General features: G+C 42.4%; 1 pseudogene; it reads right to left on the bottom strand.

Moving 5' to 3' along the window:
- LOC111954784 (alpha-catulin-like) overlaps nucleotides 1-20,732 on the bottom strand; it is a 115,145-nt pseudogene that overhangs the window by 5,298 nt on the left and 89,115 nt on the right.

The raw sequence follows: 20,732 nt of genomic DNA, 5'->3' as shown, positions 1-20,732 counted from the left end.
GACTAGCACTAAGAACTAAGACGATGTCGTAAACCAACCAGCTACAGAGTGTTTCTAACTAAAGACCAACACTACAGGGTTAAGAGATGTTTACTAGGTTTCAAACCTCTCACTACAGAGTAGCAAATTCTAAACCAACACTACAGAGTGTTTTCTAACCAACACTACGAGAGTAGTCTCTCTAATGCAACACCGTACTAAGGTTATCTATAGAAAGTCATTCTAATACCTAACACTACAGAGAGTGTTTCTAAAACACAGGTGTAATCAACTACAGCAGTGTTTTCTAAACCAACACTACAGAGTGTTTCTAAACCTACACACTACAGAGTGTTTCTAAACCAACACTACCAGAGTGTTTCTTAAACCACACTATCAGAGGTGTTTCTAAAACCTAACACATACAGAGTGTTTCTAAACTCCAACACTACAGAGTGTTTCGTAAAGCCAACTCAGCTAACAAGACACTGTCTGTCTAATAGCTTGGTCTATAGCGACTACCAGACCCATTCGTGTTACTTGAGATAAAGCTCTTCTCAGAACATACCAAGAAGCTCTGTATTGGTGAGAGGTTTTTCAATATAAAACACTCAATGAGAACTCATGAAAACACACACGTACAGAGTAAGTCGTTAGAAAAGCCACCAACCACCTTACAGTAAGTTGTTTTTTCTAATAACGAACACTTACAGGTGTTTCATCTACATCCTGTAGTAGCGCAGGATTCTACACAAAAGCAGTGCTTTCTCGTAAATCTCTAAACACGTACAGTGGGTGTTATCTAGAACCAATCACTACAGAGTGTTTAACTAAAACCTACCCAACATACAGCAGACTTTCTTAATAACCAAGCACTACAATTGGTTTCTAAAGACCAAGCGAACTACAGAGTAAGTTTCCATCATAACTCGTAAGGGAGGAGCGCTACTTTACAAGAGATGTTATACTCCCAACACTCCTGTCACGTTGTCTTGCGACTAGCGAAGAAAGACGACTGTGGAAGGTGGTTTAAAGACGCAGAGACGCGACTACAGAAAATGATATTCTCAAACCAACGCAACTAACAGAGTGAATTCTAAACCAACATGTCTACAGAGTGTTTCTAAACCAGACACAATACAGACGTGTTTCTATAACCGATACATACATGCTTGAGTCTAGAGACCGAAGAGCTAGCTTCTCTATATATGCTAGTACATTCGGTTTTAATGAACATACACTCGAGTGTTTGCTAAAACCGTGAACTACTACCGGATGTTTAGATAAAAGTTTCCTTAACTTACCAAACATGCTACAGTGATTTAAGGGTGTTTCTTTATAACCAAGAAAACACACCATCTACCAGAAGTGTTTCTAAACAAACTACAGGGGGTGTTTCGTAAGTGACGCAAGTCGACATACAGGAGAGCCCGTTTCATAAACCTCTCACTACAGAGTGTTCTAAAACACATACAACAGTGTTATCTAAAACAACACTACAGAGTGTTTCTAAAACCAACACTAACAGAGATTTTCTAAACCAACACTACAAGAGTGTTTCTAAAACCTACACTACAGAGTGTTTCTAAAACCTGCTCACTACAGAGTGTTTCTAAACAACACTACAGAGTTGGTTCTAAACCAACACTACGAGGGTTTCTAAAACCTCTCATTACAGAGTGTTTCTAAACCTCTCACTACAGAGGGTTTTCTTAAAACCTCTCACTACAGAGTGTTCTAAACCAACCACAGAGTGTTCTAAACCAACACTACAAGAGTGTGCTAAAACCTCTCACTACAGAGTATGTCAAACCAACACTACAGAGTGTTTCATAAACCTCTCCCACTACAGAGTGTTTTCTAACCAAACACTACAGGGTGTTTCTAAACCAACACTACAGAGTGTTTCTAAACCTCTCACTACAGAGTGTTTCTAAACCAACACTACAGAGTGTTTCTAAACCAACACTACAGTGTTTCTAAACCTCTCACTACAGAGTGTTTCTAAACCAACACTACAGAGTGTTTCTAAACCAACACTAGACACACCAAACACACACAACCACCATCTCCTGCTCCATTTAAAAATACTTTTCAGCAATGACTTTTGCCTGATTAAAACACCCTTAATTCCCTTGTGACGGACAGAGAGGACCGATCTGTCTAGCTAATGACAACTTGAGGGGAAAGCCAATGCCTATCTAACAGATTCACATTAATCTGAGAAGCCCAATGGTTGTGTTCCAAATGGCACCCTATTCCCAACATAATGCACTACTTTTGACCAGAATCCTATGGGCCCTATATAGGGAATAGGATGCCATTTGGGATGTACACCATGTTATTCTCTATTCTCTCATCGTGATTGTAACCTTTCCCATTAGTACAAGGTGACCCGTGTCAGTTCATCACTGTCCAACAGATTTTAAGAGGTTCATTAAGCTCAGTGTCATTATAGGGTTTAATTTTACAATAATGTTTTTATGATTGACCTCTGTCTGTAAAACAGTAACAAATGTTTGCCCAATGCTGCCAATGCTGTATTAAGAATGGGTTGACTGTCTCTTTTCATTGCAGTTCATCAATACTCCTTTGCCGGTTTCTTTTCAGTGCCGGTTTCTCTCACGCTACCTATAACCATGGCCATGTCTGAATACCCATACTTGCGTTGTAAATATTAAGCATTTTAGTTATGTGAAAGAGTTCGTTTTATAGTATGTGCAATTTAGAACATTTTGTACGCTTTAAATGCCAGGATGTCGTACTGTATTTTGAGACACGTGTGTCTGACAACAGCTGATAATCAGCTGAGGGGACGCGCTGTACCAAAATGAACGAATGGCGGGAATCAACGCAATTTTTTATTTATTTATTTCACCTTTATTTAACCAGGTAGGCTAGTTGAGAACAAGATCTCATTTACAACTGCGACCTGGCCAAGATAAAGCAAAGCAGGTTGACACATACAACAACACAGAGTTACACATGGAGTAAACAAACATACAATCAAAAATACAGTAGAAAAATCTATATACAGCATGTGCAAATGAGGTAGGATAAGGGAGGTAAGGCAATAAATAGGCCATGGTGGCAAAGTAATTACAATATAGCAATTAAACACTGGAATGGCAGAATGTGCAGAAGATGAATGTGCAAGTAGAGATACTGGGGTAAAAAGGAGCAAGATAAATAAGTAAATAAATACAGTATGGGGATGAGGTAGATTGGATGGGCTATTTATAGATGAGCTATGTACAGGTGCAATGATCTGCGAGCTGCTCTGACAGCTGGTGCTTAAAGTTAGTGAGGGAGGTAAGAGTCTCCAGCTTCAGTGATTTTTGCAGTTCGTTCCAGTCATTGGCAGCAGAGAACTAGAAGGAGAGGCGGCCAAAGGAAGAATTGGCTTTGGGGGTGACCAGTGAGATATACCTGCTGGCGCCCGTGCTACGGGTGGGTGCTGCTATGGTGACCAGTGAGCTGAGATAAGGCGGGGCTTTACCTAGCAGAGACTTATAGATGACCTGGAGCCAGTGGGTTTGGCGACGAGTATGAAGTGAGGGCCAGCCAACGAGAGCATACATGTCGCAGTGGTGGGTAGTATAGGGTGCTTTGGTGACAAAACGGATGGCACTGTGATAGACTGCATCCAATTTGTTGAGTATTGTGTTGGAGGCTATTTTGAAAATGACATCGCTGGTCAGTTTTACGAGGGTATGTTTGGCAGCATGAGTGAAGGATGCTTTGTTGCGAAATAGGAATCCGATTCTAGATTTAATTTTGGATTGGAGATGTTTAATGTGAGTCTGGACGGAGAGTTTACAGTCTAACCAGATACCTAGGTATTTGTAGTTGTCCACATATTCTAAGTCAGAACCGTCCAGAGTAGTGATGCTGGACGGGCGGGCAGGAGCGATCGGTTGAAGAGCATGCATTTAGTTTTACTTGCATTTAAGAGCAGTTGGAGGCCACGGAAGGAGAGTTGTATGGCATTGAAGCTCGTCTGGAGGTTAGTTAACACAGTGTCCAAAGAAGGGCCAGAGGTATACAGAATGGTGTCGTCTGCGTAGAGGTGGATCAAAGAATCACCAGCAGCAAGAGCGACATCATCATTGATGTATACAGAGAAGAGAATCGGCCCGAGAATTGAACCCTGTGGCACCCCCTTCGAGACTGCCAGAGGTCCAGACAACAGGCCCTCCGATTTGACACACTGAACTCTATCAGAGAAGTAGTTGATGAACCAGGCGAGGCAATCATTTGAGAAACCAAGGCTGTTGAGTCTGCCAATAAGAATGTTGTGATTGACAGAGTCGAAAGCCTTCGCCAGGTCGATGAATACGGCTGCACAGTAATGTCTCTTATCGATGGCGGTTATGATATCGTTTAGGACCTTGAGCGTGGCTGAGGTTCACCTATGACCAGCTCTGAAACCAGATTGCATAGCAGAGAAGGTACGGTGGGATTCGAAATGTTCGGTAATCTGTTTGTTAACTTGGCTTTCGAAGACCTTAGAAAGGCAAGGTAGAATAGATATAGGTCTGTAGCAGTTTGGGTCTAGAGTGTCTCCCCCTTTGAAGAGGGGGATGACCGCGGCAGCTTTCCAATCTATGGGAATCTCAGACGATACGAAAGAGAGGTTGAACAGGCTAGTAATAGGGGTTGCAACAATTTCGGCAGATCATTTTAGAAAGAGAGGGTCCAGATTGTCTAGCCCGGCTGATTTGTAGGGGTCCAGATTTTGCAGCTCTTTCAGAACATCAGCTATCTGGATTTGGGTGAAGGAGAAGTGGGGGAGGTTTGGGCGAGTTGCTGTGGGGAGCGCAGGGCTGTTGACCGGGGTAGGGGTAGCCAGGTGGAAAGCATGGCCAGCTGTAGAAAAATRCTTATTGAAATTCTCAATTATAGTGGATTTATCTGTGGTGACAGTGTTTCCTAGCCTAAGTGCAGTGGGCAGCTGGGAGGAGGTGCTCTTATTCTCCATGGAATTTACAGTGTCCCAGAACTTTTTTGAGTTTGTGCTACAGGATGCACATTTCTGCTTGAAAAAGCTAGCCTTAGCTTTCCTAACTGCCTGTGTATATTTGTTCCTAACTTCCCTGAAAAGTTGCATATCACGGGGGCTGTTCGATGCTAATGCAGAACGCCACAGGATGTTTTTGGGCTGGTCAAGGGCAGTCAGGTCTGGAGAGAACCAAGGGCTATATCTGTTCCTGGTTCTAAATTTTTTGAATGGGGCATGCTTATTTAAGATGGCGAGGAAGGCACTTTTAAAGAATAACCAGGCATCCTCTACTGACGGGATGAGGTCAATATCCTTCCAGGATACCCGGGCCAGGTCAACTACACTGAAGTGTTTTAGGGAGCGTTTGACAGTGATTAGGGGTGGTCGTTTGACCGCAGACCCATTACGGATGCAGGCAATGAGGCAGTGATCTCTGAGATGAAAACAGCAGAGGTGTATTTGGAGGGCATGTTGGTAAGGATGATATCTATGAGGGTGCCTGTGTTTACGGATTTGAGGTTGTACCTGGTGGGTTCATTGATAATTTGTGTGAGATTGAGGGCATCAAGCTTAGATTGAGCATTAGATGATGCATTCTCTGCAGGATGGGCCTTGTATGCTGATATTTGTTGCTTACCACATTTGTTTTTTACTAAACAGTACGTTCTAAACAGTATGTAGTACAATTAGTATACACAGTCTGCAGTTTAAGTGAGTAGTAGGCAAGCTAGATTTTGGACAATGGTTTATTTCAACATGGTAGAACCATATTTATAGTCATGTGCTCTCCTGGCAATATTTGTATTGTATTCTGTATGACAAATCTAATTAATAAACTAATCCTTTGTGGACTAGTGTAACATAGAACTTAAATAAAAGTGGATTTCATTACAAAAACAAATCCAGTCATTGACAACAACACCATAGTTCAACATATTATGTACAGCTAGTATATCAATAATAGTACCTTCTGGAAGGTGGCAGTCTTGCCCTGTACCGGCGTCCTCACCCCCATCTGCAGCTGCTGACATAAGCCCATAAGCTTCTCCATCTCCGACAGCACTGCCACCTTCTCTTCATCCATCAGCTGTTGAACAGGGATCAGGAGAGAAATATTTAGTCAAAACACAAGTCAAAATCTGATGACAAAATAAAGACGTTAAGTTATATGAAAATAAAAGTACAAATGTGATCACCAAAAATGAAATGTAGTTTTAGAAAAATAAAAGTGAAAATGTGATCATAAAATAAAAAAGGGAGCACAGCAAAGGTATAGGAGGTTAGGATGGAGTAGATGTATTCAAATCTAACAGTGCCTAAAGTCTCTCATTTGGGCCAAAAAAAGTGAATGATATTATCGTACATTAGAATAGATCTCTGTAGTACCATTCACATCCTCTGGTAATAATACTAATAAAAGTGTTTCAATTGAAAACGTTAAGGCTAATTAGCATAAATAACTTGTGCAGCTGCACAAGCCTGCTTCATTCCAGAGTGGTGGGGAATCGATTAGCCAATGTTTGTTTGAAGTAATTAATCAAATGCTGCTGAGCTGAAGTGCTGGATGTGTTGATTATGTATTAGTAGTTTGTGTGTGTGTGTGTGTGTGTGTGCCTGCGTGTGTGTGCATATGCACATTTGCCTGCACACGTGTGTGCGTGTGTGTATTAGTGTTTGGGTGCCCTCTCCAGAGAACAGGGTTAGCCAATGCTGATAACCACATTGCCACTTTCCCCAGAGACGGATGGCAGTCATTAATGTCTGTCAGAGGGGGGCATTTAATTAAACTCCAGGACCTGGGCACTTTGGAGAGAGGGAGGCATACTAACTTGTTTCTTTGATTTGAGTACAGAGGAAACTGAAACTGGTTAACAGGATTAATTTCCTGCCCTGTGTATGTGATTTACGGTCATGCAGTAGGCTACCTGGGTGGAGAATCAAATCAAATGTTATTTGTCACGTGCTGAATACAACTGCTGTAGACTTGACTGTGAAATGCTTGTTTACAAGCCCTTCCCAACGAAGCAGAGTAACATAAGAGGAAATAGTAACACAAGCAATAAAATAACTTGCAAGAATGGAGGTACACAGAACAAAAATATAAACGCAACATGTGTTGATCCCAAGTTTCATGAGCTGAAATAAAAGATCCCAAAAATGCACAAAAAGCTTATTTCTCTCAAATTGTGTAAAAATGTGTTTACATCCCTGTTAGTGAGCACTTATCCTTTGCCAAGATAATCCATCCACCTGACAGGTGTGGCATATTATAAGCTGATTAAACCTCATGATCATTACACAGATGCACCTTGTGCTGGGGATAATAAAAGGCCACTCTAAAATGTGCAGCTTTGTCACACAATGCCACAGATTGCTGCAGTCAGATGCAATTGTCATGCTGACTGCAGGAATATCCACCAGAGCTGTTTCCAGATAATTTAATGTTAATTTCTCTACCATAAGCCGCCTCAAATGTCGTTTTAGAGAATTTGGCAGTACATCCAACCGGCCTCACAACCGCAGACCCCGTGTAACCACGCCAGCCCAGGACCTCCACAACTGGCTTCTTCACCTACGGGATCGTCTGAGACCAGCCACCCGAACAGCTGATTAAACTGTGGGTTAGCACAACCAAAGAATTTCTGCACAAACTGTCAGAAACGGTCTCAGGGAAGCTCATCTGCATGCTCGTTATCCTCACCAGGGTCTTGACCTGACTACAGTTCGGCTCACCTTCGATGGCCAACGGGCCGCTGGAGAAGTGTGCTCTTCATGGATGAATCCCGGTTTCAACTGTACCGGGCAGCGTGTATGGCGTTGTGTGGGCAAGCGGTTTGCTGATGTCAATGTTGTGAACAGAGTGCCCCATGATGGCATGATAATGTGCAGCTTCATGTCACAAGGATCTCTACACAATTCCTGGAAATTGATAATATCCCAGTTCTTCCATGGCCTACATATTCAGACATGTCACCCATTCAGCATGTTTGTGATGCTCTGGATCGATGTGTACGACAACATGTTCCAGTTTCTGCAAATATCCATCAACTTCGCACAGCCAATGAAGAGGAGGGGGACAACATTCCACAGGCCACAATCAAGAGACTGATTAAATCTATGCGAAGGAGATGTTTCACAGTGCATGGGGAAAATGGTGGTCACAACAGATACAGGCTGGTTTTCTGATCCACACCCCTACCTTTTTTGTAAGGTATCTGTGACCAACATATCCATATCTGTATTCCCAGTCATGTGAAATCCATAGATTTCAATTGACTGATTTTCTTATATGAACTGTAACTCAGTAAAATCTCTGAAATTGTTGCATGTTGCGTTTATATTTTGGTTCAGTATATACAGGGAGTACCAGTACCAGATCAATGTGCAGAGGTACGAGGAACTTGAGGTAGATATGTACATAAAGGCAGGGTAAAGTGACTAGGCATCAGGATAGATAATAATAAGGTATTTGAGGTAGATATGTACATAAAGGCAGGGTAAAGTGACTAGGCATCAGGATAGATAACAATAAGGTATTTGAGGTAGATATGTACATAAAGGCAGGGTAAAGTGACTAGGCATCAGGATAGATAATAATAAGGTATTTGAGGTAGATATGTACATGAAGGCAGGGTAAAGGACTAGGCATCAGGATAGATAATAATAAGGTATTTGAGGTAATATGTACATGAAGGCAGGGTAAAGTGACTAGGCATCAGATAGATAATAATAAGGTATTTGAGGTAGATATGTACATGAAGGCAGGGTAAAGTGACTAGGCATCAGGATAGATAATAATAAGGTATTTGAGGTAGATATGTACATGAAGCGCAGGGTAAAGTGACTAGCATCAGGATAGATAATAAATAGTATTTGAGGTAGATATGTACATGAAGGCAAAGGCTAGACATCAGGATAGATATAAAGGTATTTGAGGTAGATATGTACATGAAGGCAGGTAAAGTGACTAGACATCAGGATAAGATAATATTAAGAGTAAAATAAAGAACAGAGTAGCAGGCAGCAAATGACAAGTCTAAAAGTGAGTGTGTGCATGTGTGTGTGTAATGTGTAAGAATGTGTGTTTGTGTTGTGTTCGTGTTTTGTCCGTATGTAGTGTATGTGAATGTGTGTGGGTTTTGTGTGGGCGTGTCAATGTAGTGATGTGTGACTGAGTGTGTATACGGTGTGTATATAAAGTCTAGTGAGAGTGCGTAGGGTCAAGCAAGACAGAGTCAGTGCAGTTCGGGTACCATTCATTGACTATTAGCTGACTGGCTATTTAGCAGTCTTATGGCTTAGGGGTAGAAGCGATTCTCGGAGCCTGTGTGTTTTTTGTGTGGTTGCGTGCGTGCATGTGTACCTGGATGGAGAAAGTGTGTAGTGGAAGAACACAGCTGGAGTCCCCCTCAGAAAGCACCTGCAGAAAAAAAGAAAAATGGGAACGAGAAGTCAACAGAGCATGACGTCACTTGCACTGGTCAAACATGTCTGAGACACTGTCCTGGCAAAAATCTAGCAGCCAAGTTACCTGTGCCAATTAACTGCAATTGGATCTGTATGGTAAGTGAAGCCGGGAAGGATGTGAACAAGACGCAGAACACACTGTTGGTTTTCAAATTCAAAAGGTGCATTTCCAATCAGCGCAATCAGTGAAGCAGCCAAACGCAAATTGCAGGTTACATTTGCTGTGTGGAAGGTAGAGTTATAAAGTAAGTTGCCAACTCATACTTTTCTCGTCATCTCTCTCCACCATCTCTTCTCTTCTGCACTCTCTCTGACCACCCTCTGCCACTCTCTCTTGCCTCTCCTCTCTCCACTCTCTCTCTGCTGCCCTCTCTCCTCTCCTCGCTCGCCTCTATCTCTGCTGACTGCTCCTCTCCTCTCTCTGCTCTGCTCTCTTCCTCTCTCTCTCTGCCATCTCTCACTCTTCTTCTCATCATTCACGCATCTGCCCTGTCTCTCTCTCTGCCCTCTCTCTCTGCCCGTCTTCATCTCTGCCTTCTCTCCTCTCCTCTCTCGTCCTGTTTCCTCTCTTTCGTGCCTCTCTCTCCTCTCTCTCTCTGGCCTCTCTCTCTCTCGCCCACATCTCTCTCTCTGCCTCTCTCTCTCTGCCTCTCTCTCTCTGCCTCTCTCCCTGCCTCTCTCTCTGCCTCTCTATATTAAGTGCAGGCCGGGGCACTCTACTCCTCTATTCATCCTCTCGTTACCACAGACAAATTATTGTCTTGCGCCTTTTAATACAGTATTGATTCTGTCTTCTCCCAGGGACGTGGTTGTCCTTAATGGCACCTGGGACAGATTCAATTAAAGCCCTGTACGAAGTAGATGAGGATGAAGAGAGAGGAGAGGGATGAGTGGAGTGGAGGACAGGGGGCATGTACAGTACTTTACCTCAGCCTGATGGAAAAGTTCCGTGGTTGTCTTCAGTAGGCCCTCCCCCCTACACAATCGATACAGGAAATGAACGAAAAATGGAACAGAGTGAATTATATATTACCTGATGATAACAACTGATAAAGCACACTACATGGCCAAAAGTATGTGGATACCTGCTCGTTGAACATCTCATTCCAAAATCATGGGCATTATATGGAGTTGGTCCCCCCCATTGCTGCTATAACAGCCTCCACTCTTCTGGGAAGGCTTTCCACTGGACTTCCATTCAGCAACAAGAGCATTAGTGAGGTCGGGCACTGATGTTGTGCGATTAGGCCTGGCTCAGGTCGGCGTTCCAATTCATCCCAAAGGTGTTCGATTTAGTTGTGTGCAGGCCAGTCAAGTTCTTCCACACCAATCTCAACAAACCATTTCTGTATGAACCTCACTTTGTGCACGGGGGCATTGTCATCCATAGCCTGCCCCAGACCATTATTCCTCCTCCAACAACACTTAACAGTTGCCACTATGCATTGGGGCAGGTAGCGTTTTCCTGGCATCCGCCAAACCCAGATTCGTCCGTCGAACTTCCAGATGGTGAAGTGTCATTCATCACTCCAGAGAACGCGTTTCCACAGCTCCAGAGTCCAATGGCGGCGAGTTTTACACCACTCCAGCCGACGCTTGGCATTGCGTATGGTGATCTTAGGCTTGTATGCGGCTGTTTGGCCATGGAAACCCATTTCAAGAAGCTCCCGATGAACAGTTATTGTGCGACGTTGCTTCCGAGGACAGACGATTTTTTACGCGCAACGCACTTCAGCACTCCCGTTCTGTGAGCCGTTGTTGATCCTAGACGTTATTGCTCCTAGACGTTTCCACTTCACAATAATAGCACTTACAGTTGACCGAGGCAGCTCTAGCAGGGTACATACAGTATTTGACTAACTGACTTGTTGGAATGGTGGCATCCTATGATGCCAAGTTGCCAAGTGCCAAGTGGAAAGCCACTGAGCTCTTCAGTACGGGCCATTCTACGGCCAATGTTTGTCTATGGAGATTGCATGGCTATGTGCTTGATTTTATACACCTGCCTGAACGGTCTGGCTGAAATAGCCAAATCCACATACTTTTGGCCATGTAGTGTATATTGACTATGCACATCATATCAACAAGATTTGTGATGGCATCTGTGTCCTCTACTTCTATATCCATACAGAGGTGGTCAATACCTGGCTGGTGGTCAATACCTGGCTGGTGGTCAATACCTGGCTGGTGGTCAATACCTGGCTGGTGGTCAATATCTGGCTGGTGATCAATACCTGGCTGGTGGTTCAATACCTGGCTGGTGGTCAATACTGGCTGGTGGTCAATATCTGGCTGTGGTCAATACCTGGCTGGTGTCAATAACCTGGTAGTGGCAATACCTGGCTGGTGGTCTATACCTGGCTGGTGGTCAATACCTGGCTGGTGGTCAATACCTGGCTAGTGGTCAATACCTGGCTAGTGGTCAATACCTGGCTGGTGGTCAATACCTGGCTGGTGGTCAATACCTGGCTGGTGGTCAATACTTGGTTGATGGCCAATACATGGCTGGTGCAAAGTACCTGGCTGGTGCAAAGTACCTTGCTGTAAAAGGAGTTGCAATCTTCTGTCACACAAAAGCAACCAGACAGACAGGCAGACAGACAGACAGACAGACGGTCTACCTGGTGAAGAGGTGCATGGAGTAGGCCATGCTGGACAAGCTCTGGCCCTGGCGGACGATGTCATGCTCCTGGTCCTCCCACTTCTCCACCTCCGTGTCCACGTCTGAAGTCAGAAGACGCAGCTCTAGACCCAACTTGGCTATGGTGCTCTGCTCCTGAAGAAAGAAAGATAACGGATCCCTTATTTGTTAATAGTTAATAATCCCATCCGAAAGTACTGAACAAAGTAGGACTCAGTTTCCCGATAGTGATGGAACACACAGTACCAGTCAAACGTTTGGACACACCTTCTCATTCCAGGGTTTTTCTTTATTTTGACTATTTTCTCCATTGTAGAATAATAGTGAAGACTTCAAAACCATGAAATAATACATGGAATTATGTAGTAACCAATTTTTTTTTAAACAAATCAAAATATATTTTATATTGGAGATTTTTCAAAGTAGCCACCCTGTGCCTTGATGACAGCTTTGCACACTCTTGGCATTCTCTCAACCAGCTTCATGAGGTAGCCACCTGGAATGCATTTCAGTTAACAGTTGTGCCTTGTGACAAGGTAGGGGTGGTATACAGAAGATAGTCCTATTTGGTAAAAGACCGAGTCCATATTATGGCAAGAACAGCTCAAATAAGTAAAGAGAAATGACAGTCCATCATTACTTTAAGACATGAAGGTCAGTCAATCTTGAAAATGTCAAAAACGTTGAAACTTTTTTCAAGTGCAGTCGCAAAAACCATCACGCGTTATGATGAAACTGTCTCTCATGAGGACCGCCACAGGAAAGGAAGACCCAGAGTTACCTCTGCTGCAGAGGATAGGTTCAGATTGCAGCCCAAATAAATGCTTCACAGAGTTCAAGTAACAGACACAGCTCAACCTCAACTGTTCAGTGGAGACTCACTGAACAGTCTTTGCAGGCCTTCATGGTCGAATTGCTGCAAAGAAACCTCTACTAAAGGACACCAATATGAAGAGACTTGCTTGTGCCAAGAAACACGAGCAATGAACATTAGACCGCTGTGTCTTTGTGAGACAGAGTAGGTGAGCGGATGATTTCCGCATTTGTGGTTCCCACCGTGAAGCATGGAGGAGGAGGTGTGATGGTGCTTTGCTGGTGACACTGTCAGTGATGTATTTAGAATTCAAGGCACACTTAACCAGCATGGCTACAACAGCTTTCTGCAGCGATACACAATCCCATCTGGTTTGAGCTTAGTGGGTCTATCAGTTGTTTTTCAACAGGACAATGACCCAAAACACACCTCCAGGCTGTGTAAGGGCTATTTGACCAAGTAGAGTGATGGAGTGCTGCATCAGATGACCTGGCCTCCACAATCACCGACCTCAACCCAATTGAGATGGTTTGGGATAAGTTGAGCCGCAGACTGAAGGATAAGCAGCCAAAAAGTGCTCAGCATATGTGGGAACTTCTTCAAGACTGTTGGAAAAGCATTCCTCATGAAGCTGGTTGAGAGATTCCAAGAGTGTGCAAAGCTGTCATCAAAGCAAAGGGTGGCTCCTTTGAAGAATCTCAAATATAAAATATATTTTGATTTGTTTAACACTATCTTGGTTACTACATGATTCCATATGTGTTATTTCATAGTTTTGATGTCTTCACTATTATTCTACAATGTAGAAAATAGTCAAAATAAAGAAAAAACCTTGAATGAGTAGGTGTGTTCAAACTTTTGACTGGCACTGTAGGCTTACGAGTGTTTTAACGATGCCTCATTCCTACAACGGCCGAAGATGAAGCATGCGTTTCCCAAAACGCCACGCCGAGACAACGTTTGTTAAGTGAGTCGTTGAGTCATGAGTCGATACTGATAGGATCGAAAGAAAGACAGCGCTGCTCTCAGATCAGCGTTCTCCCTTTCAAATCTTACCTTAATTAATATTAGAATTATTCCACAATACAGACGACGGATCAGCTCCTAAGAGATATTATCACCTACGGCTACAAATATTGAGGCGGCTTATTCTAATGCTTACCCAATAATAATGCACTAAATCACGATTTATAACATCATTGCGCACATGTTGTTATACATTCTGAAATATATTGAGGCAAAAATTACAAACACCAGCGTACAAATAGCTAAATAATAAAACTCAATTGAATGAACAAGAAACTGAATTCAATATGATTAAAATATATAAGTCTATGTAGCCTATACTGTATGTATCTGTTAATACAGTCATCTATGTAGCCTATACTGTATGTATCTGTTAATACAGTCATCTATGTAGCCTATACTGTATGGTATCTTGTTACATTCACAGTCATCTATGTAGCCTATACTGTATGTATCTGTTAATACAGTCATCTATGTAGCCTATACTGTATGTATCTGTTAATACAGTCATCTCGGTTTTCATTTGAAGCATCCTATATCCTTCGCCTAGACTTTGGCAACTTTATATTTGTAGTCACATTCGTTCTGAAGTTATCGGCGGTCACAGAAAGACAAATAAACATCTTGATTTTGTATTTAGCAGAGATCTGTGTATAAAGTGACGCGGAAGGGCAAGAAAAGCATCTAACGACGCACTTAGCTGTTCTACTAGTGGTCTGAGGCAGTCGTTAATTAACAAGCCTTTTCAAGTGCAACTTCAGTAATAACATGCACACACTCACTTTTGGAAACAGCTCAGAGATTTAACGATGCTCCTACGAAGGCTCTAACAATGAACTTCACCTAAAGATGCTTTTGGGAAACCTGCCCTGGCTGCTTAGGTATAAGGTCAGGCAATATTGTGTGGTCCATCAGCAATAAGTAGATATCATCATTCATTCATTATCATCTGTGTTAGTGATTCATGATCATTCATAATCGTGCATTTTCAGTTTGAATATAAACTCAGTTCTGCTCTTCACCTCTAAATGTCAGGCATTATCAATCAGCCATTATATTTCCTAATCATTTCCAATTATTGATTATCATTTTGTGTACTAAGTTACTCATAAAACACTCTCGACCCTGCATGCCCAGTCATGACTGACAGAGTCCTGCTAAAATCGAGCAGACCATGGTTCCTGCAATATCGGCATAATTCCCCAATAGTGTGTTTGAACAGTTATTCATTTCCTACAGAATTAATTCACCTGTCAGGGTGAGAAAGTAGAGGTAATGGATGCGTCCCAAATGGCACCCTATCCCCCATATAGTGCACTTCTTTTGACCAGGGCACCTGGGGGAATAGAGTACCACTGGGACACAGCCTATGTGAGGTGTATTGGGACACAGCCTATGTGAGGTGTATTGGGACACAGCTATGTGAGGTGTATTGTGTAATTGATGATTAAGTTATACCTCTGCATCTAGCTTGACTGCCTTCACCGTCTTCAGGTTGGCTGAATGTTTCTGGCGGGAGAAAAGTTTTGACAGGATGAGTGATATTAAAAGAGGAAATGATAGAATAAAAGGAAATAAGAAATATCCACCAGTCATAACATTGTATATTCTGATACTCACTGGTCTGGGAAGCGACACGTAGGCTCTCTTATCACCTGTAATTAATCAGAAAGAAAGAAAGTATTTTGAGGAAATAAAAACATTTAAGTCATATTTTGGGCATTGGTCACAAGGTAAGTTTGGTAAAAATAATTTTCCAGTGAAAGTATTGTGTACCTTTTGAAATGCCCCACGCCAACCCATGAAATGACACTAAAAGGGAGGGATTCAGTTGATTTTCCCTAACACATTCTTTTCATACTACAGTTGATTTTCCCTAACACATCCTCTATCATACTACAAGTTGATTATCCCTAACCATCCTCTATTCATATACAGTTGATTATCCCTAACACATCCTCTATCATACTACAGTTGATTAATCCCTAACACATCCTCTATCATACTACAGGATTGATTATCCCTACACAACATCCTCTATTATACTACAGTTGATTTTCCCTAACACATCCTCTATCATACTACAGTTGATATCCCTAACACATCCTCTATCATACTACAGTTGATTTCCCTAAATCCTCTATTATACTACAGTTGATTATCCCTAACACATCCTCTATTATACTACAGTTGATTATCCCTAACACATCCTCTATTATACTACAGTTGATATTCCCTAACACATCCTCTATTATACTACAGTTGATTATCCCTACACATCCTCTATTATACTACAGTGATTATCCCTAACACATCCTCTATTATACTACAGTTGATTATTCCCTAACCACATCCTCTATATATACTACAGTTGATTATCCCTAACAATCCTCTATATATACTACAGTTGATTATCCCTAACACATCCTCTATTATACTACAGTTTATTATCCCTAACACATCCTCTATTATACTACAGTTGATTATCCCTAACACATCCTCTATTATACTACAGTTGATTATCCCTAACACATCCTCTATCTATACTACAGTTGATTATCCCTAACACATCCTCTATCATACTACAGTTGATTATCCTAACACATCCTCTATCATACTACAGTTGATATCCCTAACACATCTCTATCATACTACAGTTGATTATCCCTAACACATACTCTATCATACTACAGTTGATTATCCCTAACACCATCCTCTATTATACTACAGTTGATTATCCCTAACACATCATAATACTACAGTTGATTTCCCTAACACACCTCATATTCATTACTACAGTTGATTATCCCTAACACATCCTCTATCATACTACAGTTGATTATCCCTAACATATCCTCTATATATACTACAGTTGATTATCCCTAACACATCCTCTATTATACTACAGTTGATTATCCCTACACACATCCTCTATATACTACAGTTGATTATCCCTAACACATCCTCTATCATACTACAGTTGATTATCCCTAACACATCCTCTATCATACTACAGTTGATTATCCCTAACACATCCTCTATTATACTACAGTTGATTATCCCTAACACATCCTCTATTATACTACAATTTGATTTCCTAACACATCCTCTATTATACTACAGTTGATTATTCCCTAACACATCTCCTATCATACTACAGTTGATTACCCCTAACACATCCTCTATTATACTACAAGTGATTATCCCTAACACACCTCTATTATACTACAGTGATTATACCCTAACACATCCTCTATTTTATACAGTGATTTTCCCTAACACATCCTCTTTATACCACAGTTGATTATCCATAACACATCCTCTATCATACTACAGTTGATTATCCCTAACAACATCCTCTATTATACTACAGTTGATTACCCTAACACACTCCTCTATTATTCTACAGTTCATTATCCTAACACATCTCTATCATACTACAGTTGATTATCCCTAACACATCCTCTATCATACTACAGTTGATTATCCCTAACACATCCTCTATCATACTACAGTTGATTATCCCTAACACATCCTCTACTCATACTTAGAGTTGATTATCCCTAACACATCCTCTATTATACTACAGTTGATTATCCCTAACACATCCTCTATTATACTACAGTTGATTATCCCTAACACATTCTCTATTATACTACAGTTGATTATCCACAACAGATCATTTATCAGACTTCAAATGGAGTGCAACCAATCAACTCACTCTCTAAGTTCGGAATAAAGGGACATTTCAGTAGAATTTCCAGGGGTGGTGAGGGTGTGATAAACATCACTAACATGTTCAAGGAGCATTACTTCACATAAAAGTACAGGCAGCTTTTTGGAGGGCCTGTCTGTGTCGCTTGAGTACCACACCCCCTCCACAAGCGCGAGCACACACACAAACACAAACAGAAAGGTAGACACACACACATACACAGATAAACACACACCCATACCAGCACACTTTTACTATGTGAGAGCCATGACTCGAGGGCACAGTGTGAACTTCATCGTTAAACTTCCCCCAGTGAGGGAGATTTATCCCTATTCCTCCTCTATTCAATTGGTTTAGTAGGGGGACGTCGTCTCTCTCTCGCTGCTTGTCATTGGGATCGTAGCCCATAAATACTGGCACCGTGACACGCCACAGAGGTTACGGATGATAGGAATCACGCTGCGTGCTGGGAGAGAGCTCTGAGAAATGTCTGGTATCACCACGCTGGGACACGCACTGGCTATCAGGCTGTAACAGAACGGTTTGTATCTCCAACTCAATGAGAGGTATCCTGCTGATGGCGCTTTAATCTGACATCCCCTCCCTGATAGAGATTGTGTCAGATAATACAAACAACTACGGTTATAGAGATTTAACTGTCTATGAATAGGATCAATACATTTTAGATTACCACAGCTCAGCGAGAGACAGAGAGTAAAAATAACCACGGAGCTGTCCTACGACAACCCTCTCCTGTGACTGCCCATAACACACACCCATCCCTCTCCCCTTCTCCTACCACTGGCAGCCCCACCTCGGCGGCCCTCGAACACGTCGTTGATCTCCCTTAGCAGCACGGCCATGTCGCAGAGCTGGGACTCCCAGGCCTCACAGAACACATCCAGGTTCTCCTTGGCAATCTTACTGGATGGGTGCAGGGCCAGCGTCTGGGCTGCAGAGATGATCTGACAGGAGAGAGAGAGAAAGGGGGGAGAGAGAGAGAGAGGGAGTGAGCAGATGGAGTAGCTATGTTTTACACTGTATTGGACTGTGAAAGTGTTTTGATAAGGTGCACTAAGTTCTACCTTAAGTCAGGGGATCCCAAACTTTTTTGACCCACGACCCCATTTTGATATCACATTTTTTTTCGTGACCCCACCATGTAACAAAAATGATGTAATCAACGGCCAATGTTAACTTTTTTATTTGACAGCCTATTACAAATGAGTCTGACAGTACTTTTGACAGTATTTCAAAAGTACTGGTTTGAAGTGATTGAAATGCATCAGAAAGCTATTGGGAAGTTTAGAATGTCCTCAGCTAATAATTATGTATGATCTTTTCCCCCCAGTCTGACTTAGTGCCTGGTCTTGTCCACTCTGTTCTAATGAGGCTTGTTGGCATTGTAGAAGGAAACAGACACATGCATGATCCTGAGAGTCTTAACATTCAGTGATGAGGTCATAATATTTTGTAGCTTAAACCGTTCTAAAGACTGAGCCACATTTGTAGGAGGAAAACAGTTTTTTTATTTTTTATTTTTGCTTCAAAATTGTATTATTTCACCATATTTCTCGCGACCCCATTTTCAAAATCAGGCAACCCCACATGGGAAACGTTACCTTAAGTGGAGCTATTACTCTGTTACTCACAGCAGTACCTATCCAGACCAGTTGATTCTTTGAGGGAAGACCAACAAGGGGCCCAAGAAAAGGAGAGGGTGATTTGAATGGAAACAGGCCTCAGTCTCGTACAATGTTGAACTACTATGAGACAGCAGAGACACAGGAGTTACACCGGATCATTACCTTTCAGTGTGGGGGTGGATTTGTTCCATTTCACACAATCTTCAGTGGGCAGGGCATCAGTTTTGTTCCCCACTTTTCTAATTATGTTTGGTCTTCCAGGCCGTCGGGAAGGTCATTATCTGCTGCTGGGGGTATAGTGTGAAATGTGATGATCCTCCCACGGTAACGTCAGACGCTGCATGACCTCGCAGTAATGACTGAGCTCATAGGCTCAAAGGTCAACCAATCAATAAGGTCACAGAGGGGGAGCCACCACCCAGCAGGGAGGGATGATACTGGTGTGTGTGTGTGTGTCTGTGCGTGTCTTTCAATGATAATAAAGGGACTCCTGCGGGTAATTGCCAATTAAATGCAGCACACTGGGGGTGATGCACTCTGACTTGTGTGCATGTGGTTGTCTGAGTTATTTCCCCATGTATCAGATGAAGTCTTCTTAATGTCTGTTTCTGCAATGGTTGGCTGTGTTTAATGTATGGGGTTGAAGCTATAAGGGATCTAGATGACAGGGGATGTGCTGACAAACTGAACCTTGAGAGGTTATACAGATTATCAAGTTTCTGTCGCAACATGGATTATATCAGACATGATCAGGACTATGCCATCTCATGTGTCTTGTTTTGGCCCTTCAGGGGCCCGTCCCCAGTGTGAGTGTGATGCGTATGTGTGGGTGTGTGTTACCTGTCAGTTTGTGTGTTACCTGTCAGTGTGTGTGTGTTACCTGTCAGTGTGTGTGTGTTACCTGTCAAGCGCGGTGTGTGTCGTTACCTGTTCAGGGGTGTGGTTGTTACCTGTCAGGGTGTGTTACCTGTCGCTGTGTGCTGTTTTACACTGTCAGTGTGTGTTAGGTGTTTGTTACGTTCAGTGTGTGTGGTTTACCTGTTCAGTGTGTGTGTGTGTGTCTTTACCTGTCAGTGGGGTGTGTTACTGGTAGTGTGTGGTGTTACGTGTAAGTGTGTGGTGTTACCTGTCAGTGTGTGCTGTGTTACCGTCAGGGGTGTGGGTGTTACCCTGTCAGTGTGTGTGTGTTTTCAGTTCTCTGAGTCATAGTGTTTTGGTGTGTGTTACCTGTCAGGGGTGTGTGTGTTACCTGCAGTCGTGGGTTGTTACCTGTCAGTGTGTGTGTTCTTCTTTACCTGTCAGTGTGTGTGGTTGTTTACCCTGTCAGTGTGTTGACGCTGTGTGTTTTACCTGTCAGTGGGTGTGCTTACCTGTATGTGCTGTTAACCTCGGTAATGTGTATTTTACATGTCAGTGTTTGTGTGTTTTACCTGTCCAGTGTG

The sequence above is a fragment of the Salvelinus sp. IW2-2015 genome, linkage group LG30 (genome assembly GCF_002910315.2).
Source record: "Salvelinus sp. IW2-2015 linkage group LG30, ASM291031v2, whole genome shotgun sequence".
Taxonomy (NCBI): domain Eukaryota; kingdom Metazoa; phylum Chordata; class Actinopteri; order Salmoniformes; family Salmonidae; genus Salvelinus; species Salvelinus sp. IW2-2015.
The sequence above is the reverse complement of the archived record's forward strand: the minus strand, read 5'-3'. Positions and strand labels throughout refer to the sequence as shown.